We start from the raw sequence: 25146 nt of genomic DNA on the forward strand, positions 1-25146 counted from the left end.
TTCATTTTTCAAGTGGTCAAAGGAGCAGCTGGTTGCAGATAATCAAGGAGCCTGGGGGCAATTAGTTTTCTTGTTTTGACAGTGAGAAAGTGGGAAAGCCTCAGCATTTTAGGAACTGTTGTCATGCTCGGGAAGTTCTTTATTAGGTCTTGAGAGCAGATGTCTCTCACATCAGCCGTTTTGATTCCTACTTAGAAGGTCTGATGCCCTTAGCCTCACTTCCTCCCTCAACATACTCATCACCAGGACACGCAGATGGCAGGTGGGAAGGGCTCCTGGTCAGCAGCCCAGATCCCACTGATGACACGTGTCTATTTCTTTCTGTGGAACCTCCCATCCTGGAGAGCTCAGCCTGAGGCTGACTCTTCTTTCTATCTCCCAGAGCACCTGGCAGAGAGCAAGTATTCAATAAATCTCTGTTCCCACGAATTGGCAGTTCATTTAATCAGGGCGGCCCTGGTTTTCTAATCTATCAAATGGGGAGAGTGAAGCTCTCTATAAAGATTATGAAGATCAACAAATGAAGTCAAATGGATTTTTAAAAAATAGAACACACAAGATATGGTGGTTTTCTTTAACTTGTAAAAGGTAAAACAAGTGTATTATGAGCATTTTAGGGACCACAACCTTATTGCACTTGTCATGGAATACAGTTTTAGAGGGGAAAAGTTTAGCTTTCTCCTAGAGCTACTTATTCATTCAGAGAAGTGACATCTAACACAAGAAGAAAAAAATTTTTTTTTGTCTTTTTTTAGGGCCGCACGTGCGGCATATGGAGGTTCCCAGGCTAGTGGTCTAATCAGAGCTGCAGCCGCTGGCCTACGCCAGAGCCACAGCAACACCAGATCCGAGTCTCATCTGCAACCTACACCACAGCTCACGGCAACGCTGGATCCTTAACCCATTGAACGAGGCCAGGGATCAAACTTGCAACCTCATGGTTCCTAGTCAGATTTGTTTCTGCTATGCCACAACGGGAACTCCCAAGGAAGAAAATTAAATTCTACATCCATATAAGGAGTTAATACGTATTCTAATACACTCAATCTGCTCACAAAAAAAGCCATATTGCAAACTGAATTAAATAATATTGCCCTATATTACTTTAATATTTAAGAGTATTTACTAATTCTAACCAGATAGTTCGGAAAAAAAGGTTTTATTTCACCTTAGTTACCATTAGATGATTTAGTATATGCTAGGCACTTTGTAAAATGGTTTTGCTGGATAATCTTGTTTCTCAAAATCACTCTATCATGATTTTTTTTTTCCATTTCCTGAGACACAGAGAGCTTGACCCACTTGCTCAAAATTACACAGCTGAGAGATGAAAATGGTAATTAAGCCCATGCACTTGAGACGTACACATCACCATACTTGCTCCCTGAAACAAGATGAACTATCCATGCATTCATGCATCCACCCACTCATCCAACAAAAATCCACAAGCACTGATCATATAGAAAGCCCTGTGGTAGCTGCTGGGAATATGACAAGGAGAAAACAGACACAGTTCTGTCTGCACAGAGCTTGACACCTAGTGTAGGATAAGAACAGTGAACAAATCACCAAACAAATACATATGTAACAAAAAATACAATCAGAGCCAGGAAGGAACATGACAGGGCATTGTAAGAATACAGAATACCGCAAAGCAGAGTGACTGGGGCGCAGCATGGATGGCCACGTGAGCAAGAACCATCAGAGAAGGCTCCTGTGACATGAACCTGTCCTGAGAGCTGAGCGTGAACAAAGCAGCAAAGGGCAGGGGAGTGTGGCAGTGAGGAGTGTGTGTTCTGTTACAGCCATATGTCCCTGGAGATGCTGAGTTGGGGGAAGAGCAGGACCTGAGAAGGAGGGCAGCAAATGCCAGAAATCAGACCAGAGATGGGAAGGGAGTGAAAGATAGTCAGGATGAAGAATCAGAGAGAAAGAGAGAAGCTGCCAGAGGAAAACTTTTACAATTGTGGCATCGCTGTGGGGTGTAACTCTCTTCGCCGTGCAGATGTGAGAACGGCTGACAAGTGAGGGACATGGATACCATGGTAATGAAGAACACTATTTTATAGGACAGTTCATCTTTCCAGTGCAAAGGACTTAAGTAATGTACAGACAGTACTAAGTGCAGAGAAAGGGCAAAGCGGTCTAGCAATTTCCCCCAAGACCGCACATAGGCTTGATTTCCTAAATCAGTAGATGTTTTGGGCATAGGTCTTGGTTTCTTCTGAAAGATATCAAGACACAGCTCTGACCCACTGTGACTGTGGACAAACTCAGCTTCATCAACGCACTGAGGAAGTTGTAGGCACTACAGTCACTCCTAAGGCGTTCACGTTGTGTCCCGATAAAGCAACACTTAGTCTTATTTTTAAAAGACATTTTTAAGATGTACTTCACTGACATGTTAATGGAAATGAGTTGCAAATAATAAGAAAACACCAACTAAATTCCAGAACCCTCTGAAAATCACCCAAGGGCAATACAAATAACAGACCCAAGAAGCAAAGAAAAGCTAGAATCTAAAAAAAAAAAAAAAAAAAAAAAAAAAAAAGGCAGAAGGCTAGAGGAACATTTTTCGTAGCACGCTAAATCAAGGAGGAACAAAAATACTGCCTTGTCACACTTGAAGCAGCTCTCTCAAAAATGTTTTTATTATTTTTAAAAATCTCCAAGAAAAGCTTTGCAACCTGCACTGGTCTAAAATTCTTCAGACACAATTAAGATTTTTCTCCTCCTTTTGAAAAATTCCTATTATTAAGTGTTCACAACCGGGGGATACTTAAGACAAAAAATGGTAAGTAAACCAGGGAAGATAAAGGTTCTTCATCCTAAAATAGCCTATCTACAACTTTCGAACAGGTCAAAGCACTTATCCTTAGAGAGAAATATTTGAAAGATATCTAAAATGTGTATACAAAAACCCAAGGCAACTGTCAGTATCATCTAGGTTTGGGGAGCTCTCACAAGCCCATCCACATGAAGGCTTGACTATTCAACCAGAAAAATCAACAGATTTCCAGGCAGTGTGTTGTATAGATTGGAGCATCTGGGCTCCATCGCTTTGCATTTTTGGCAACACAAAAAATAAAGTCCTAAAGCCAACTAAAAATTCTGGGATTCAGCTACCTTTCTTAGAGGTCAGAGAATGAACACATTTCTTTGCTAAGTTGGGTATCTCTGAAAGATATTTGATCTTAGTCTTTTTTTTTTTTTAAGAAGTTTTATTTCACGTGGTGATGAACACCAGGATTAAAGAGCAGAGGGAACATGAAGGGATGCTCCACTATCACTTAGAAAGCCCACTGGCAGAGTTCCCATCCTGGCTCAGCGGTTAACGAACCCGACTAGTATCCACGAGGACGCAGGTTCCATCCCTGCCCTTGCTTAGTTAAGGATTCAGCGTTGCCATGAGCTGTGGTATAAGTCGCAGGTGCAGCTCAGATCCACTGTTGCTGTGGCTGTAGCATAGGCCGGCGACTACAGCTCCAACTGGACCCCTAGCCTGGGAACCTCCATATGCTGCAGGTGCGGCCCTAAAAAGACAAAAAAAAAAAAAAAAAATCCGAAAAATCAGCTCATTGTCAGGTTTTTTTATTGCCCCTCCATATTGGAAATTACTTTTGATAGCCCAACTAAATCCCTATTACCTCCACAAAATGTGCAAAATTGCACTCCCAGACTCCTTCCCTTCTGAAGTCCAGGCTGTTATTAAAACATGACTTTTGGAGTTCCCAGTTGTGACTCAGCAGAAACAAATCCGACTAGTAACCATGAGGTTGTGGGTTCGGTCCCTGGCTTCGCTCAGTGGGTTAAGGATTCAGCGTTGCTGTGAGCTGTAATATAGGTTGCAGACATGTCTCAGATCCTGCATTGCTGTGACTGTGGTATAGGTCAGCGGCTACAGCTCCGATTTGACCCCTAGCCTGAGAACCTCCAAATGCCACAGGTGTGGCCCTAAAAAGCAAAATACAAAACAAAAACAAAAAACAAAAAAACAAAAAAACAAAAAACCACTCGACTCAATTGTATTATCTGATGAGGTCTACTTAATTAAAAATATATGCCTGTAAGACAGAGAAAATAAACTTACAGTTACCAAAGGGGAAAGGGGAGGAGGGATAAGTCAGGAGTTAGAATTAACAGATATAAATTGCTATGTATAAAATAAACAACATGTCATGCTGTAGAATATAGGGAACTATATTCAGTATATCGTAATAACCTCTAGTGGAAAACAACTGGAAAATAATATATACACATACATATATATATAAAACTGAATCACTTTGCTGTATACCAGAAACTAACACACATACTAATAGAAAAATTTTAATGTGTGTATACACACACATATACATACCATTACAATTATACAAATTGTAAAAATTATAATTTACAATTTTGCAAATACATTATATATATACATATCTGTATATATATATGTATATATATATATTTATATATATGTACCCACATGTATGCACACACATATATACACAAAAATGTATTCAGCAGTTGGTTTATTTTTAGGCCCTGATAAAACATTTTATTTCATTTCATTGGCACAACTATTTTAAGAAACAGAAAACATTATCATGTTAATTTTTCCAGAGGAAGAAACTGAGGAAAGTAATTTCTTCATCAGTTACTATAATCTGAGTTATTTCTGAGTTTATGAAGACAATTGTCTTGCCTCTTCAAATAAGCTCATGAAACCTTGCAGCACTGGGGTCTATTCTATGCCATCTGGAAAGCCTAGCACACAGTTTTGCAGACAACATGTACTCACATATGCCAATGTGTTTTGATGTGATATTGAAAAGAGTAGAAAGGTAATGCTTACTTTAAATGTACCCTCTAAAATGACTGACATTTGAGTTCAATATTGAATTGGAAATAAAATTCAAGTCCCACTCACATTCAGTACTAGAATCAAATACCAAATGAATATAAATGGGAGGCATTTCCATGTTTGCCATTCTGTTGGTATTTCTAGCATGGGCAGGAGCAGGGTGGAAGTAGTCAGAAATGTGGGCTCCCCTATTGTAGAACAATGGTGCTGACACCAGGGTTCAGGGTCATTTCACAAAGGGCGCTGCAGAGACAGGATGGGCAACAATGCTGAAAAGGCTGAGAGAAAGGAAAGGGGGGAAAAATCCAGACATTTACATCCTGTGGATTAAAAATACAGCAAAAGGAGAATAAGAAGTCAGTCCAACAATTGACAGAATTTTCAATGCAGTCAACCTAAGCTTCAAAATTTATTCCAACAGGAAAATTGAACCTCAAGTCCGAAAACGATTCTCAGCTCCCATTCTCTGCCCAAATACACACACATTTACATTTATGGGTGACTATGTGGCTATATTTAAATTCTCAGCTCTAAAAGCTGCAAGACTGTAAATAGACTCATTTTAGCCATTTTATCAAATTGTATTAGCTTTCCTTCCCTGTCATTCTCCAAGACAGGCAAAGTTCAGACGTGCAGAAAATGTAAATGATTTCTTTTGATAACAGCACTGGTAGATTCCAAACCCAGACATCAGCTCATGCTTATTTCTGAGAGCTTGTTGAGTGATGCCTGGCCATGGCTTTGTGCTAAGGGAATACATTTCAGCATAAGGAACCAAAGGAGTGTCGTACCTCAAGTCAAAAATGAAAAAAAAGAAGCCATTACACTAGCACCGCATAGTTCCTCAGAGCCAACAAACTTTGCATGCTGGATGGAAAAAAACATGGTAGGCAAGGATCAAGAAGGAACACATTTTTCTATGGAGGGAAGTGTGTTGTGGTTAATGATAGTGTCCATTACCAACTTGGAGAGAGATAAAGGCAAAGTCACTGCCAAGACATTTGCCTCCATCACGACTGATGGGCTCTCGTAAAGGCATCAGCCCTGACCTGGTTCTTCAACGCTTGGTTCTCAAGAGGAGTGGATCTCAGTTCCACACACCTCACTCCTCAATTAGCCTTCACAAAGGATAAGAGGATATACCTATCTGAATTATTCATCATCTCCCTGAACTTCCATTAGCTTATATCCTCATGACCCTTCATTCAGGAAAGCAGAATTCAGCATCCTCCAAATGGGAGAAAGCATATCATAATAACTGAGAAAAATAAAGGCTCATTAAAATATTTTGCTGCTAAGTATCTGCAATCCACCTTACAACAGAAAAAACTTAGAGAGAATCTTGACTACATTTCCACACCAAACTCCACCAGTCAAACCTAGTAAAGTGAACCTCTTAGCTGAGGAGAAGAAGGAAACTTTGATTATTTGATTATTAAGAATACTAGATTCTAATATGATAATAAGCTGGCTTGTATCCTCCTCCAGGTTCTGTGTATATGGGTATTATAGAATCCAGCTTAGTTTTAAGGATTTTAGAGTAGAGGACAGTTGTAGTCCACATCATTCTCAGAATTAAAGAGGCAGTGCTTTAGATCTGCCCTGCACCAGGATTTAGATGTACATATGAACCACCTCCCAGAGCTGCAGGGTAATGTGGGGAAACCACACAGGCTTTCCATCCTCTGAGCAGATAGGAAGCAGCCCTTGAGAGAGAAGTCAGAGGTCCAGCTAGTCTTCCAAATCAAAAGGAAGAGGGCATGGCAATGGGAAACAGGCACCATTTCTTCAGAGACTAGGGTAGGATTTGAGAGGATGATTGTACTCTCAGGAGAATAAACTAGAATAAAAAGAAGTCAAGTCTAAAAAGGAGTTCGGTTACTTCCCTGCAAATGCTAACATGTATGGAAAGCCCTGCTTATTGGACTTGGCTTATGCGCCTCACGAGATTTACTCAACCTACTTGCCTTCCTGGTCTTTGGCCATTTGATCAGTGGAGGACTGTGTGGACAGCCACAATGGCCTCATTGATTAGCACCTCGCCTCACCTCATCCCACGTGAGGCCTGGGCTGCAGCACGGCCTCCACGATAGCCACACCAAAGGGAGCTCCAGCATCTTTGGCTCCCAAACCTAATCCCATTAGATCACAGAGGATCTGCCTCCTGCCTTCTAGACTCATTCAAACAGGGCTTATTGGATATGGGATGTAGCTTTCTCAACAGCTGCCTGTGGAATTCATGCTGTGGCACAGTGGATGAAGAATCCAACTATAGCAGCTCGGGTTGATACGGAGGCGAGAGTTCAATCCCTGCCTTGTGAACTTGCGTATAATGTGGGTGCACCATTAAAACAAACAAACAAACAAACAAAACAACCCACCCACCCCAAATAAAACCTCAAAACAACAACAAAACAGTTGCCTAGAGATGCTGTTAGACAAAACCTAGGAGGGTAGATAAAGCTTTGACCAATGGGTGGGAGCCAACTGTGTTTCTCTGTCACACTGCAGCCAGTTCTGTAATCTACCAACTTTTATTTGCTTACTTCCTTGCTTGTCTCACCTTTTTTCTCATTTACACCATCCTGGGACTGCACACTAGGCTAATCATTAACCTGTTCTGTCACACACTCCATTTCCTACAGAATCTGGGCTATGACACCCTGGTACTTAAAATTAACTCCAGGATGGAATAGGAGAAAAACCCTTATTTTGACCTAAAATTAACAAACTCATGCCTAAATATGACTGAATTTAGCAGACAGTACTAGACTGGGAGACTGATACAGGTATTTTTAAATGTTACATTTTTATACCTCCACAATTGTGGCTTATGAATTAAATAGTTGCTATATTCAGAAACATTAAAAACATTCAAACTTCATGAAAACCATTTGTCTGTAAGCTTGAAACACACAGTTGTGATTCAAAATTAAGGGCCATTCAGAAAAAAGGGAAAAAGGGAAAAATATTCATATCTATACTACAAAGAGTACTTTCTTTAACTTTTCTGTATCACTCATTCTTTGTTCTATTGAAGAAAGGGGAAGTACAAGCAGAGGCTAAAAAGTTAACATAGATGAGCCTGGGTTTTGGTGTCAAAGACAGCCAGTCTTATTATTTCCACAGTTCCCCAGCTTTGTGCCTTTGGGTACCTGATTGAAGCTCTCAACCTCCCCCATCCATAAAATACACCCAAGAGCACATACCTCTGGGATCTGCTATGAGGGCAAACATACACTTCCTAGTACTGTGCCTGGAAAAGAATATGCACTTAATAAACCTTTGCTGTAATCATTATTACCATAGTGTTTGAGTACAATTTGCAAAATTCTACAACTAACAAGGTGAGCGCACCTCAGTGCCACAAAGGTGGATATTCACTATAGAATTAGAAACAGAAACAAAGCATTTATCATTCTCCATCATTTTTATGAGCTTTTTCACTCTTCCTTGTGATAAAATAGACAGACAACTGGGTATCTTCAAGACAAAATACAAACTCCAATATCTGATATGTTTGGGCCTTGATTCTTTTACTGTAAAAAAAAAAAAAAAAAAAAAAAAACATTCCTAGGAGACTTCTAGAAGATAGATAAAAACATTCATAAATAACAATGAACAAAGAAATGTTTTATATCAAGATCTAAGACAAAGCCCCAAAGTAAATTCAGTGTTCTGCCTTTGCAAATAAATTTTATTGGAACCCAGCCAGGCACATTCCTTCACACGTGTCTACGGCTATGTCTACGGTTGTTCTCTCATCGGAAGAGAAAGCTTAGGTCCACAAAGGTGAACATATTTACTATCTGGCTCTTTAGAGAAAAAAAGTTTCCTGACCTCTGATCTCCAAAAAGAAGCTGAGGGAAGAGGCAAGAACAGGAGAGACAAGTTAGAAGGAAAGACTTAGAAAATTTTAAATGAGGTGGCTTCAAATAAGATGATATTTGTTAGGTGAAGAAAGGTGTCACTAGAGAAGAGGCACGGAGAAAATAAACCTGAATCAGGTTCAGTGGTCTAAGGGCATAGATGCTGCTAAAGGTTAAAAGTTAAAACCAAGACTGTTCACGGATTTCTCCCCCAAGGTTTTAAAATAAAAGTGCTTCATATTAGGAAATATCCTTAAAGAAAAACTAACTATAGTTAAGAGACAGCCCCTTGTATGAACTGAATGTCATCATAATTAGATTTAATCTGTTATGGTTGTTGACTGATATGATTACTATGGAAATATTCTTAAGACTGTAAAGAATGTTTTCAAATAAATGTAATTCTGTGACATTTTTAGTTTATTACTTCAATAAACAAATTGAAGGAGTAAAATATAGGCAGTGGAGCTTTTTTAATAGAAAAAGTAAAGAGATCAATTATTCAAGAATCTCGAATTGGTATACATAAGATTGATGCTGGGCCAGATCTTCATCTGTACATTAATACATCCCTGTTAGAAAAAACAGATTTCCTTCTAGTTTCATATTAGAACCTTTTAAAAATGTAGCTTACTTAAGATGATGATGTATTTCCTTTTCTGAGATGGTTTTATTCGTTATGTAATTATTGTATCTTATTGTGAAGCACCTGTGAAAAATTTGACTTAAAGATTTAAACATATGCCTCAGCTGAGTTCATACAGTGAATCATTCTGACTCAAATATTTACTGAAAACTACTTTTCTGAATAACTTATTTCTTTGTTTAAAAACTACAATTTCCTATGGTCTCTACAACATCATTCTTTCCCAAATGCTTAATAAATGAAAACCATCATCTTTAATGGATAATCAAAAAATACTCTAATAGTCTACATATTCAGCAATATGAGATTGGTTAAAGAAATCAAGATATATTCATACAGATATTAAAATAATCTTAAAATATTGAATGACATGGAGCATATGTTAAATGAAAATATTACAACAATGGATCCCCATTTTGTAATAAAAACATCCGTGTACATCTTAAAAACACACACTGCTGCTTTCTATATTTGGAAGATTAGTGACTTTTACTTTGCCTTCAATACACTTCTGTATTTTATGATTTTCACTTATTCAATGTTTATTCCATCTGGGATTCATATAAGTAATAAATTCTATTAAAAATTTCAAGAATAGCATTAATATACCAGAAAAAAATGGTTATTGCAACTTGAAAAAATACAATCCTTCCTTAAACAAAAGTGTGATAGTTTTCATTTTTAATGGGTAATTGGGAGAGAAAGCATATGATACACATAGTCGTTGGGATTCTAAGTTTTTATGGCTAGATTTTTTTTTTTTTTTTTTTTTTTTTTTTTTTTTTTTTTTTTTAAGGGCCTCACTTGCGGCAGATGGAAGTTCCCAGGCTAGGTCGAAGCTGAGCTGCAGCTGCTGGCCACAGCAAGATCTCAGCCTCATCTGTGACCTACCCTGTAGCTTGCAGAAATGCTGGATCCTAACCCACTGAGCAAGGCCAAGGATCAAACCGATGTCCTTATGAATGCTAATTGTGTTCTTAACCTGTTGAGCCAGCAAGAACTCTTTGTGGCTAGATTTTTTCATTTGCCTGAAACGTAATTTCAAAAAACTGATAAATAAAAATTGATCATCTCTTTGATATTTAACGTTTAAGTTAATCAACTACACAATAGATATTCGAAGCATTAAAAAATAAGCAAAACTAATATTTTTTAACAAAGATTCACAACTTTCATTTATGATTGCATTCTTATGTTTAACAACCATACATTTTTATCTAGATAGCACATGAGATTTTATAATTTGATGCCATTCTTTGATCTTCCAAATAATCTTGTGAAATAGGCAGGACTGCTATTACCCTTCCTACACTGGTGGAAATGAGGCTCTGAGTGATGATCATATATAATAAAATTGCAGAGCTGGGATGGATACTCCAAATCCCATTCTCTTTCAAAGGCAGCCTGCTGCTTCTTGAAATCATGGCAAGAGGTGTTCTACCTTGAAGAATGGTTTAAAGCAAAATTGCATAGTTCATATCCATGCGTTTAACCAAGACAATGTGAAGTTCAATGACAGCCATTGTAGCAGAGATCGAGACTTGCAGTCAGAGCCAGGAGACCTCAATTTGAGTCTTTTCCTTCATTCTGTCTGATTTTTGGAAGGTCCCAAGTCTAGGATTGTGAGATCCCTTCCAGCTTCTTGATTCTGTCTGCTAAACAGATATGTAAGAACAAATAGAGTGATGAATTCCTTACATCTGTCCTTTCAGAAGGACACTTGCTTTCTCTGTGGTGCTCAGTGCCCTGGGAGCTGATCTGAATGGACTTCATCAGTGGGCATCTTGGTCTTCCAACATTTCTGACTGGGTTTGGTCAATAGAAGGCATCAGCAGGAGGATAATGTCTACCTCCGCCTCCTGTAAGGGGAGCAAAATTTGCCACCCCCAAGACATTTCTTTGGCAAGCAGGCCATTTCAAGCAGGAAACAATCAAGGCCCAAAAGACAAATGAAGAAACTTTGACTTTTGAACTTAAAAAAAAAAAAAAAAAAGTTTAGAGGACCTGTTCCCAGAACACTGGATGTATCAGCAAAGAATCTGGGCTGGGTGTGCCAGGGAAACTGGGCAGGGTCTAGGGATCAGAGTCCATGCTTTGTCCCATTGTCTCTGCCTGGCTCAGCACAAATTTACAAACATTGGCTTTCCATCTCCATGTCAACTGCCTTCCTGACCTTTGAAGTCCCAAACCACTACCCACCCACCCCCCACCCATATCCTCTTTTGTTTTTAGCTGATGATGGTAGTGAAGGTGACTTATTCATTTTTCCTGGGTCTCTATCATGTCCACAGGTTATTAAGCTTTTGTGATTTTCTCCTGTTCATCTGCCTCATGTCAATTTAATTATTAGAATAGCTACAAGAACCTAGAAGGAAAGAGGAGAACTTCCTCCTGAACACTCCCTGCTGCCCTCCCTCCTTCAGGACTACAAGTGCTTGTAGCTCCTGTTGTGTCAGGGCCCAGAGGACAGAGCTATTCAGCATTTCTCTCAACGCTTCTACATTCTCAGTTTAAGTGTCCTAATTCATCAGATGGAAAAATAAGGGAAATTTCTTTCTCTGGGCAGTTTAACTCCATGTAAAAAAGTCACTTTCTCAAAGGATGGATGCCAGACAGTGTTTAAGATTGGTGGGGAGTCATAGAGATTTAGAGAAGGGAGAATTCTCAGAGACGATCCAATAAAATTCACCAACCTTGTTCTACAAATAAGGAAACGGTGGACCAGAGTGTGCCTCAGTAAAGAACACTAGCGTTAGTGGCTGACCCACCAGCCCCCAGTGCAGTCCTTTCCACCGACAGGAACCTAAGAGAAACCTCAGAGCTTTATAAACAATGAAGTACCCAAAGAAACTAAGTATCTACACATTTCATGAAACTCAAGTTCACCCAACTGGAAGTTAACTTCATGAGAATGGAAAGAGTTTTCTTTTCCCCTTTATTTATTTTTTTCCTATTGTAAATACTTTATTTCAACTAGATGGTACAATCTCTCAGGGGTTCATAGTTTAAAAAGCTACAATCATCCTTTTGTAACTACGTTAAAAAAAAAAAAAAGGTGCTATTAAGTGGAACTGCCTGGCTTAGACTACATTTCTGCGGTCTTTATGGAATGGGCACAAAGATGTATCTTCTCCTTTTGCTCCAATTAATTGCTCTATGTAAGTTTCTTTGTATTCCAGTATATCTGGAGTGGTGAAACAACAAGCCCAGCCACGTAGCTAGCCAAAGGTCATTCCAAGCGTGCAGGAGATGGGCAATTCCTGCCATGGTCTTCCCCAATCAAGTGGAGTAGGAAAGGCTCCGAGCCATGATCCTTAAAACTAGAAATTGCAGTGATGTGTAGACTAGTCTCCCAAATGGATGTAACCCCATTTCTACTGACAACTCTTAGCCATGCATTGAAGTTTGGTCGTAACAAACATAAACAAGGTTCAGTAGTAAAAGTAGACAAAATAACTGCAAGTAAAAATGTTTCCAACACCAATTTTATTAGTGGTGCTCCGCAGAGAACAAAAATTACATGAAAGGAGAAACGGGACATAAGTATATACAGCATTTCAAAATCTGGTTACCTAACTCTCCCACTTGCGGAAGAGGGCTACTACCTCCCACCCTCAGGTGTGACTCGCTGCCCTGAGTCTCTTTTTCTTTTTTGATGTACTGGTCAAACTGGTAGCCTGATGTAGAAATAACAAGCATACAGGTCCCTGTTCTCCGGATTATCAATTTTATATTCCATACTTCTTAAAGACTATTATCTTGGGGGACTCACATTATTTCAAAATTTGAACACAAATTCAAAGCATTAATATTTTGATATCACAGAACTATGATAAAATTTCCCAAATCAAATGCTCAGAAAGCTGTGGTTTTACCCTATTTCCTATCAAACAATAAGTTATATAACCAAAGGACCCAGTCACAGCACCTAAATATCATGCTAATTGTAGTTACTTTTAACTTATCATTAATAAAGTTCCACCCTCAAAATCTATTGTGCTGCAACACAAATGATCAAAGTTAGGAATATGTTGGTGAAACAGAATGATGCTTCGCTCGCCCAGTGGAGAGAAGTCACCCAGACTGAATGGATTTCTGATTGTATACGTAGAGGAGAATGTTCTTCCCCTGAACAAACACGACCTTCCAGTTTTTATAAAGTCCATGGCCAAGTAGAGGTGATGGACAGTGATGGATGGAAGTTTGGAGCAGGTAAGACTTAATGTCTTTTTTTTTTTTTTTTCCTTTTGGCTTTCTAGGGCTATGCTTGCTGCATATGGAAGCTCCCAGGCAAGGGGTCTAATTGGAGCTGCAGCTGCCGGCCTACACTGCCGCCACAACCACATCTATCCAAGCCACATCTGCAACCTACACCACAGCTCACGGTAATGCTGGATTCTTAGCCCACTGGGAGAGGACAGGGAATCAAACCAGCGTCCTCATGGATACTAGTTGGCTTCATTAACCGCGAGTTACAACTGGAACTCCAATTGAAGATACTTTTAAGGGAGGTTGAGTGGACAGTCACCCACTAGACCAGCTGGAAAAGCTGAGGGGCCAGCTTTGGAGTTCAATGCCTGGCTCTGCATATTCTTAAGTGCATTTCCTCGGGCAGATGTGATCATCCGAGTCTTGGTTTTCTCATATGTAAAAGGTGCTGAAAAGAAACTCATCCCTCATAGTGTCTGTTTCTGCTAGATGGGATAGTATATGTAAAAGCATTTACTGCAGTTCTGGTAGAAAAAAGAGATAACAGTAAAGCCTATTAACTATTTAATTACTATTACTATGCTGACCAGTGATTCATGACCACAGAAGAAATAAACAATTTCACTGGCTCAAGCTAAACATCAGAATAAGATGTTTTAACAACACAGTTTTCGTTAAGTTGGTATATTTCATTATTCTTGCCTTAGAGAGAGAGCCTGGGAATGCTGCTCACATCATGATGCAGAATCACAAACACAGTAAAGTTTTGAGCATGCTGTCACTAAAATTCGACCAGCGCTAGGGATCCACCACAATAAACCACCTCGGTACCATGTATAACAATCTCTACTTGAATTCATCTTAGAAGGCCAACGTAAACCATTCTGCCTCATAATCAAATACTCCTGAGAACTGTGACTATCCAGAGTTCTGCTAAGGACTTCTACACTAGAATTCAGTTGTGACCTGCCTGCGTGTGAAGTTAAGGATTCCCAACTACCTGTTTGAGGAAGAATTACCTTAAAGTAATGCAGGGACCCCCAAAAAAGCACAGGCCTGGTCCTCACCCCTGCAATTCAGCAGGTCTGCAGGGAGCTGCACAGCTGGGATTTAAGGCTCTTTGTAGTTTTTCCCTGAACAGCCAGGCTTGGGAACTCTGGAAAATGAACTCTGAAGAGGAGTCAGCGAGTCTTGGTTCTCCTCTGCTAACTTTATGGAGTACCCTTTGCAACTTCTCTCTCCTCACTGGGCCCCCAATTCACACTTTTTTTTTTGGTCGTGTTTTAGGGCCACACCTGCAGCATATGGAGGCTCCCAGGATGGGGGTTGGACTGAGCTGCACAGATGCCAGCCTATACCACAACCGCAGCAACGCAGAATCCAAGCTGCATCTGCAACCTACACCACAGCTCACGGCAATGCCAGATCCTTAACCCACTGAGTGAGGCCAGGGATCGAACCCACGTCCTCATGGATACTAGTTGTGTTTGCTACCTCTGAGCCACAACAGGAACTCCCCAATTCACATGTTTTCAATACAAAGGGGTTGTAGGACTAGTATTTTTAAGATCCCTCCTGGAATCTCCCCTTGTACTTGGGATGCTAAAGATGAAAGTAGCTAGTAAGAGGAAATATCCCGATAAATGTGGAAAAGGTTAAGGAAAATTTGGAAGAATTTTGGCAAGTCAATTGATGTTTCAAAAGTTCCTTGAAAGGTTTTCTGGCCACATGAAGCACAAAAGCATTATCCACCACCTTCTGTTTCCTCTTATCTTAGTCTCTGCAGCAAAGCTGCCAGGTCTCTGCATACTGAAGTGTTCATCAAGTTAAAGTTAATGAGAAACTGAGCCTTGGCAGGAAGCCCGCTGCCACCTCAACTCTCCCGGTCATTGTCACTGGCAAGACAGCACGAGTCAGTCTGCAAAGAGGGAGGAGGGCCACTTAGCCCCATCAGTTCCCTGTTGACACTGACACAGCGCCAGGAAGCCGATGAACCAGAAGTCGAAGAAATTATGCAGGAACAAAACCTGCGTGCTTCTGGGTCTAGTCCTAGCTCAGGGCATTACCAGGTTTGTGCTGTTTTCCACTATTTGTTTTTTGTTTGCTTTTCCCCAACTGAAAATGAGTTGTGACCTGCAGGTCCAAAGCCAGAACTTAATGAAAAACATCATTTGTTTGGCCTCTGCAGTGTTTTTATATCACTTAAGTCCACATTGGAAAATTGAATTATTTTACATCAAAATCCAATTTTCCAGATTTTCCAGAAAAACACTAAATGTTTGGCAACACAGGACTGCCCACAACCTTTTACAGTTGAATTATTAGCAGCCCTATATAGAGAGAACATGTATCCTCCAGGCTACCCCAGACTCCATTGCTTAACTACACACTCAAGCTTTTTCTCTTTTTCTTTTTCTTTTAAGGGCCACAGCTGCATCTTATGGAAGTTCCAAGGCTATGGGTCAAATAGGAGCTGCAGCTGCCTCCCAATGCTACAGCCACAGCAACAAGCAGAGCCTCTTCTGTGCAGCATACACTGCAGCTTGTGGCAATACCAGATCCTTAACCATTGAGTGAGGCCAGGGATGGCACCCACATCTTCATGGATGCTAGTCAGGTTCTTAACCGGCTGAGCCACAGTGGGAACTCCTTACTCAAATTTGATGCCTATAGTCATTCACTATGTTGCTTCTGATATATTTCTGTGTTTTTAAATAGTGGAGAAATACTTTGGTAGTTACATTTCTAACAAAAGCGGGAGGGTGGAGTGCGGGGAGGCTGGCCTCAGAGAGCTGTACATTTCAGAAAAAATTGGACGATGATATAGATGGCCACGCATGCGTAGAATGCAAATCTGACTTGGTTCTTTTGTGAGCATTCCCTGTCTTATCCCTGGAGACACTGGATAATTAGCCTCTTCACTCGCAAGAGGGTGAGCCAAGTCCAGAACTCACTGAGAAACCAAGGAAGAGAGTAAGGAGTAGCATGTTACAGCACAGTGATGTTCAGCCCTCTTGAAACGAAGATTCCTTTAAAAAGAGAAATGTGATTGTTGAAAAAATATTTCTGCTCTCTGTTATCTGCTGAGAGGCAGCTGTGTTGAGTGGTTAAGGGCAGAGTATTAGAGTCACACAGGCTTAGTTATATAAAAATGATCCAGTTACGTAACCTCTTTGTCTTTCTGTTTCTCAATGGAGATAATTAACAATCCTTACCTCCGAGGATTCTTAGGATGCTTGAATAAAACAGGTACTCATATAAAGCACTAAATGTAGCATCTGGCACATAGTAAATGCTCAATAAGGGTTATTAGTATTGCCATTATTGACTGAAAAAATGCTTAATGACAAAAAGCTGGTATGCATATATTACCATTGTAAAATGAATTTATTTTCCATTAATCACAGTGACATCTGCATGCATATGAAAAATCACAGCAAATATATTTGTCAGACATGATTTATTTAGTCCACTGACAATACTTGGTGCCTAGGGAATTCTAAGTTGTCTTCCTCACTGCCTCCAAGGGCTCTGCTGTCTAAGGTAAACAGGGTGGGACATGAGAGGGAAGGTCACCACAGCAACCATGGCAGCCTGGAACTTTGCTGCAGCTCCTTAACTAGCTGGAATCCTCCCTGGAAGGAAGAAAAGTGGAAGTAGAGGTGGGAGACGGACAATGAAGGGAGAAAAAAAGGAAGTATCCAAGGGGGAGAGGGGAAGGAGTGGGATGGACTGGACGTTTGGGGAGAAGAGATGCCAACGATTACACTTCGATTGGAAAAGTAATGAGGTCCTACTGTACTGCACAGGAAACTGTATCTAATCTCCTGGGATAGACCATGATGGAAAATAATATTAAAAAAAGAATGTGTGTGTGTGACTGAGTCACTTTACTATACAGCAGAAATTGGCGCATTGTAGTTCAACTATACTTTAATTTTAAAAAAGGCAAAAAAAAAAAAAAAAAGTATCCTTGGGCAAGTCCCTGAATAGGTAGACTCAGATTAGATCACTGGTTTTCAATCAGTTCTTCAGTGAGCCCTGTGCTTTCTGGGAGCTCCCACAAGGACTGCCCAGGAGCAGGAGCCAAGTAGGTGGGCTTCAGAATCAGCCTCATTGTAGAGAGGCACAGATTTTACAGGATTCCCTCTTAATATTTCATGTATAAAATGTACTACCTTCCTTTCCAATTGTTTTCCAACAAAAAGGCTAGAGAGTTTTTAACAGCAGTGGTTCTCAAACTTAGCTGCATACTTGGGATCACTGCAAGGAGCTCTGAAAAGACTGACGCAAGGGACCCAGCCCAGATTCCAATGGTCTTGGGTGGAGCCTGGGTACCCTCAAAATGTACAAAGGCGTCTCCTTTGATTTTCCCTTGAATATATGAGCCAAGACAAGGCCAAGGTCACCCACCAGTCTGTCTTCCATATATTCAACACAAAGATCCTATAACACATAAGAAAATAAAAGTCTCAATTCCATAAAGGAGCAGAATGTCAGGAGACTTTCACGCTGTTAAACAATGCCAGTGAAGTTTACTTATTTTCCTAAAGACTTGATCTCTAATGACTTTCCTTCATGGAGATAGTAAAAGAAAATGTAAATGCCATTTTAAAAGTTCTATAAAACCAAGATCCACATCAACTGCCTCCTGGATGCCCATATACAGTCAACTAGGGAACTGAAGTCCTGCTTTGGGCAGAAAGGAAAAAAAAATAATAATTTTGGATTCACTTCACTATGACAGTTCCTTTCCAAGGTTATTTATATAAGACCTCATGGCAAGTATGAACATTTCAGCTCACAGAGAAAATAGCTGAACTCCAGCAGGGCTTCCAGAATAATGTTTGAAACATTTGAACAGGACAATCCAGCAACTTATCAACAATCCCATAGGAAAAATTAACTGACATGAATACATACTGATTTGTGTTTATAGCAAGTCACATCTTTGGGAAATGGAGATTAAACCAATTTTCTTCTGCTACTTTTGCTTATTAAAATCCACCAAGAACATATTTTTAACTATCTCAAAAAAGATATATTTTTGGTAAATAGTAGAAGAGAAGAAGCAGAAACATAGCATTTCTTTTTTGAAAAGGCTATGTATTAACTGGGCGAAAAGTATGTAGATTCCATTTTCTTCACCAGGGCCTATCCTCACAAGCCACGATCTAAGATAGTGCCTTCCAAGAAAAATACTATTAAATATTATAGTATACTATAAAATACTATTATAATCTACTATAATACTATAATGTGGCTGCTTTAAATTTTCAAGCAGTCACATTAAAATGTAAAAGAAAATGTGAAGCTAGTTTCAATAATATATTTAAACTTATATATCCAAAATATTACCATTTCAATTTGTAATCAATATTTAATGTCTTAGATATAGGTGAACTACATGTTATCTGATTTTATCTTCACAATAAAGCCACTGAAATTATTAGAGATATTTTCTACTTCTTTTTTTTTTTAAAAAAAAGCCTTGGAGTTCCTGTCCTGGCTTAGCGGTTAACGAATCTGACTAGATTTTTCCAAAGATGGGGGTCAGGATGGGGGGAGTGAAATGTGTGTAGAGAGTGAAAAGGTACAAAATTCTAGTTATAAAATAAAAAGTCAGGAGTTCCCATTGTGGCTCAGCGGAAAAGAATCTGACTAGCATCCATGAGGATGCAGGTTCAGTTCCTGGCCTTGCTCAGTGGGTTAAGGATCTGCTGCTGCTATGAGTGGTGGTGTAGGTCGCAGACGCAGCTCAGCTCCTGTGTTGCTGCACCAGTGCCATAGGCCGGCAGCCACAGCTCTGATTTGACCCCTATCCTGGGAACCTCCATATGCCAAGGGTGCAGCCCTAAAAAGCAAAAATAATAAATATACAAATAAGCCTTAAAAATTTCCCTTGTATTTTACACTCATAGTGCATCCCAGTTTGGATGCGTCATGTTACATTTCAAGTGTTTGACAGTCACATTGCCAGTGATAACTGTACTGGATATGTGACTTAAAGGATTCATGCGTACCTTTATAACACGGGCATTCAGGCTACCTCCTCTTTGGCTAACCTCTCTATCTCAATGCTCTCAGCAAATGATATTTGAAGGTGAGGGGACTTCAGCCCTTCATCTTCTATGTCACTCAGGGGGAGAAAGAAAAAAGAGGAGAAAAGAGGCGTTTCTTGTATTTATCCCTCAGCTTCACTCTCTCTCTGTCCCCACTTCTTTCCCTTCACCCTCTCTCCCCAGTGGCTGTACCCAGATTTGTATCACTGTGTTACTGAGCAGCTTAGGCTCTTCTCTGTTCTTAGATTAAATGCAGAGTTATGAAATGTTTTAGATTTTTCTTTTCGAGAAGTGTTGGCTTACTGAAGGCACCGTGTTTTCCTGTTCGTTATGTGAAGAGCCCTTCAGGCACTAAAGTTTTCAACCATGAGGCTACATGAAATTAGACTATGTATAAGAGTTTCTGAGAGTCCTTTCAGTTCTTCACTATGTCACAAAGGTAATTCAAAGATCAGTGAGAGCCTTTCAGGAAAAATAGAGAACCATTAATGACCTATCCTTCAGAGACTGAAACAAGATCATTATTAGAAAAAGCAACCTTGCTGTGTACAACTGTCGCCTCTCTCAAAAGCAGGGATTTTAACAGAAACAGACAAGACCACATGGGAAACCCACAGGTTGTCCCCTTATGAAATTAAAGATCCTCACAATATTCTAAGTTTGGCACAAGCACTGTTATTTCGATGCCAAATCAACGCTCTTATTAAGGTCTGTACTAGTTATGTATGCGACATCCTACTAGGTGCACAAGATAAACCATCAAACAAGACAAACATCATCCTGTCCATTAAGGAAAACTACAGTCTAGTAGGAAGCTATGACTATAATTTAGAGTGTGATCTACATTATGACAAAGGCTCAGTGCATGTTGGCTGCATGTGAAGGAGGTGGAAGCAGCCCAGGGTAGGGAGCTAATGAAGGCCTCTTACAGCCTCAGTTGAACCTTGAAAGGTATACAGCAGTTCCCTAAATCAAGAGCAAGTGCATGGGCGGCATGGTGAAGAAGCATCCATAAGGATTGGCTAGGACAGGCAAAGGCTAGAGTTGCTTGTGTTCTGGTTTCAAAGAAACAAAAAGAGTCACAGAAAGAAGGGACAGGAAGAATGAGGTCATATGTGGTGACAGAGGTGTAGCTCCCAAGACCAAGAAGAGCCTCATAAACCATGATAAAGCCTTTGCCCTTTACCTTACCTCTAACAGGAAGCTACTAAGGGTATAAACAGAGAAAGACTCCATTTGGTCTGCATTTTAAAAAGATTAGTCTAGCTGCAGAGTGGAGAACAGACAAGAGAACAGGGATGGTTGCAGGGAGACCAATTAGGAAGCTAAAAAGGTCCTTGTTTTCAAGGCCTAGGCTTGGGTGGTATACTGGCTCCCAAGTGAATGGAGCCTGCCAACATATTTCATTTAGTCCAAAGACCATGCTGAAAATTAGGCAGTTGCATATACAAATCTGCATCTCATCAAAGATAGTCTTAGAAACTGCAGGCTCAATGAAGTAGCCACAGGCAACCAGCTGGAGCTGAGTGGTGCTGGTCTCTTTCAGGCAGGGCCCGGGGCTTTCTGATCCTCAAGATCCCCATCTGGCCATGTCACCTTATTTCTGGCCCTGTCCCTAGCCATTTTAAGAAACAGTAGTATCTGCTTTCCACTGGAGAACCATCTAGTCACCAAACTCCAGGTGGGGAGGCATTAAAGGGCCTCTGCCTCAAGGACTAGAATGATGAGCAATGCATCACCAGGGCTGCCCAAGACTGGGAAAGGAGAGCCACAGAGCCATCATGGCCTCTGGCGTCCCAAGATAAGCTGAAAGGATGGATTCTAGGATGATGCAAAAAGCATCTGGGCTATGATATCCAGAACATAATTCAGAGTGTTGATCAGAGATTATGCTAAATTTAAGCTGAAAGACAATGGTCCAGTTACATCAAAAGGAGTCAAACTAAGCTGCTTCAAACAAAGACCTTTAATTGGGGGTGAGGGTGAAGATATGTACTGGTAAGACAGATAAAAATATAGATATCAAACACCTGCTAGAACTACTCAACTGCTTCTGATTAGAAGCTCTATACATGTTCTTTACACAAGATAAGCCAGAAGTCATCCTAGTTTTCAGGCACTGTATTTGCATATGACATATTTGGAAGAGGGGCCATTCTAGTAGCAGAAAGAAAAAAAAATGTTAATGGTTATGGGTTTTAAGAAAGTTCAAGTAGCGCCATTTCCTAGCCCCAAGTATGAAATAAATAAAAGGACATTTTCTTCCTGAAACCTTCCCTTTCGTTTCATTCAAAAGTATGTTTGGCATTAAGATAAAAAGTTTACAAAAGATCTAAGAAAAAGATGGGCTTCGCTAAGTCATTTAACCTGGCAGTACTTCTCTGTGAATTCTATTTCCTTTAACATCTGAATATAACTGCTTAAAAGACAGTTGAATTTCTCCCAGCTATTTATTGGACAACTTGCAAATTGCCACATCAACAGATTTTTGTAGGAGATTTAAGTTTTCCCCTTCTAGCTACTCATTTACTGATCTTTCCTCTTCAGAGTTCTCATCTCTAATTTCCTGTGTTTGCATTATAGACAGCCAATAATTTTTGAAAGTTACATCATTAATTCAACAAATATCTTTTTGTGTGTGTGTCTATTTTAGGGCTGCACCAGTGGCATATGGAGGTTCCCTGGTTAGGGGTCAATTTGGAGCTGCAGCTGCCAGCCTATGCCACAGTCACAGCAATGCAGGATCCTAGACACATTTGCAACCTCCACCACAGGTCAACACTGGATCCTTAACCCAATGAGCAAGGTCAGGGATCGAACCTGCATCCTCAGGGATGCCAGTCAGATTCATTTCTGCTGAGCCAGGACAGGGACTCCTCATTCAACAACTATCTTAAGTTATCTCAGGAAAGCCTCTTCCAAGAGAGCTTGCTTTCTGGTGAGGGAGGGAAGCAAGCATGAACAATGAACCATGGACACATCACGTTGTTGCAGTAATAGAAGTGTGCTATGGAAACAGATAAGGTGAGAGAAAAATCAGATGGTGCGAGGGTCAGGGAAAATTTCAGGAGGTAACGTTTGAGTCTTTTAGAAAGCAAAGTTAGCTAAATCTTGCCATTGAGAGACTAAAACATGCCCTTTCAAAGTCAGACTTGAACCTCCTTTAACAAACTCAACCAAGGATACTTTAACACTCTAGGAGAATTTGCCAATGTTTGGCTTTGCTTTTTGCTTCCCCCGCCACCCCCACCACTATAACTTAGATTTGAGAAGCTACTTGTTAACATGCAGGGTTAGGCACTCCTGTTGTGGTGCAGTGAAAATGAATCTGACTAGTATCCATGAGGATGCAGGTTCACTCCTTGGCCTCACTCACTGGGTTAAGGATCCAGCATTGCCATGAGCTGTGGCGTAGGTCACAATGTGGCTTGGATCCCATGTTGCTGTGGCTGTGGTGTAGGCCGGCAGCTGTAGCTCTGAATTGACCCCTAGCAGGGGGAACCTCCATATGCCATGGATATGGCCCTAAAAAGCAAAAAAAAAAAAAAAAAAAGAAGAAGAATAGTGTAAACATGAACAAATGTCACTCCTGCTACAATGAGAAAACTAGCCAGATAAACCCAATACACACTTTCTTTAAAGACATTTAAGAGCTTTGATTCAAAGGAAACCAAAATAATCCAAAGAATATTTAATTTAATAACACAAAAATTTATTTTTTCTAAAAGATTTGTCACAGATTTATTTAATGATTTTTATTCTTTCCATTAAAGTTGGTTTACAGTGTTCTGTCAATTTAGACTGTACAGCAAGTTGAGAATTATTTCATCATTGAGGGAAGTTGCTGAGGTGGGAATTAGGGTGTGCAGAGCAACAAGCCTGATGGAGAAGGAGAGATAGGCTTTGCTTAGATGAGGGGAAACTAGTCAAACTTCTGACCAACCTGTGAGCTATTTTGTTGGATTTGAAACTGGAAAAGCCCAAAATTCAAAAATTAATTCCACAGTCCTAAATAGGAAAGCAAGAGCCATAAAACTTGTGGAAGAAATTCTAGGAGGATATCTTTGTTATTTTTGAGTAAGGAAAAGATATTTTGGTAGACATGAAAAGCATAGATCATAAACAGAAAATGTGAATAAATCAGACTTCATCAAAATGAAAAACTCTGGGGGTTCAGAAGACACAATTAACAAAATGAAAAGTCAGTAACACCTTAGACAGACTTATCAAGAAAACAAGAGAGAGGACTCAAATCAAGAAAATTAGAAACAAAAAAAGGAGAAGTCACAACAGACATCACAGAAATACAAAGGATCATAAGAGACTACTACATGCAACTATATGCCTAGTTGAAATGGAAAAATTCTTAGAAAAGTGCAATCTTCCAAGATTAAACCAAGACAAAATAGAAAAGATGACTGGACCAATCACAAGTAATAAAATTGAAATTGTGATTAAAAAACTTCCAATAAACAAAAGTCCAGGACCAGATGGCTTCACAGGCGAATTCTATCAAACATTTAGAGAAGAGCTAACACCTATTCTTCTGAAACTATTACAAAAACTGCAGAGTAAGGAACACTCCAAAACTCATTCTATGATCAAGCATCAACCTGATACCAAAACCAAACAAAGATACCACAAAAAAGAAAATTACGGGCCAATTTCACTAAAGAACATAGATGCAAATATCCTCAACAAAATAATAGCAAACCAAATTCAACAATACATTAAAAGGATTGTACACTATGATCAAGTGGGATTTATCCCAGGGATGCAAGGATTCTTCAATACCCACACCTAAATCAGTGTGATATACCACATTAACAAGCTGAAGAATAAAAACCATATGATCCTCTCAAGATGCATAAAAAGCCTTTGACAAAATCCAACACCCATTTCTGATAAAAACCTTTCAGGAAGTGGGCATAGAGAGACTCTACCTCAACATAATAAAGGTCATATATGACAAATACAGAACTAACACCATTCTCAAAGGTGAATAGCTGAAAGAACTCCTGCTGAGTTAAGGAACAAGACAAGGATGTCTGCTCTCACCACTACAAATCAACATAGTTTTGGAAGTCCTAGTCACGGCAATCAGAGATGAAATAAAAGGAATCAAAATTGGAAAGGAAGAAGTAAAAATATCACTATTTTCAGATGACGTGATACTATACATAGAAAATCCTACAGATGCAACCAGAAAACAAAGCTCATTAGTGAATTTGGCAAAGTCATAGGATACCAAATTAATACACAGAAATAGACTGCATTTCTATATACTAACAATGAAAGATCAGAAAGAGAATTTAGGGGAACAATCCCATTTACCATTGCATCAGAAAGAATAAAATACTTAAGAATAAACCTGCCTAAAGAGACAAAAGACCTGTACTCTGAAAACAATAAGACACTGATGAAAGAAATCAAAGATGACACAAATAGTTGGAAAGACATACCATGCTCTTGGATTGGAATAATAAATATTACCAAAATGAATATACT

General features: G+C 39.7%; 1 protein-coding gene across 4 annotated transcripts in view; it reads right to left on the reverse strand.

Moving 5' to 3' along the window:
• SGCD (sarcoglycan delta) overlaps positions 1-25146 on the reverse strand; it is a 1031224-nt gene that overhangs the window by 579291 nt on the left and 426787 nt on the right. The gene's annotated exons all lie outside the window — the stretch shown is intronic.

Source organism: Sus scrofa, chromosome 16 (assembly GCF_054392235.1).
Source record: "Sus scrofa isolate SSC_HxYL_T2T_F1_AM1 chromosome 16, Sscrofa_HxYL_maternal_Yorkshire_Landrace_v2.0, whole genome shotgun sequence".
NCBI classification, from domain to species: Eukaryota; Metazoa; Chordata; class Mammalia; order Artiodactyla; family Suidae; genus Sus; species Sus scrofa.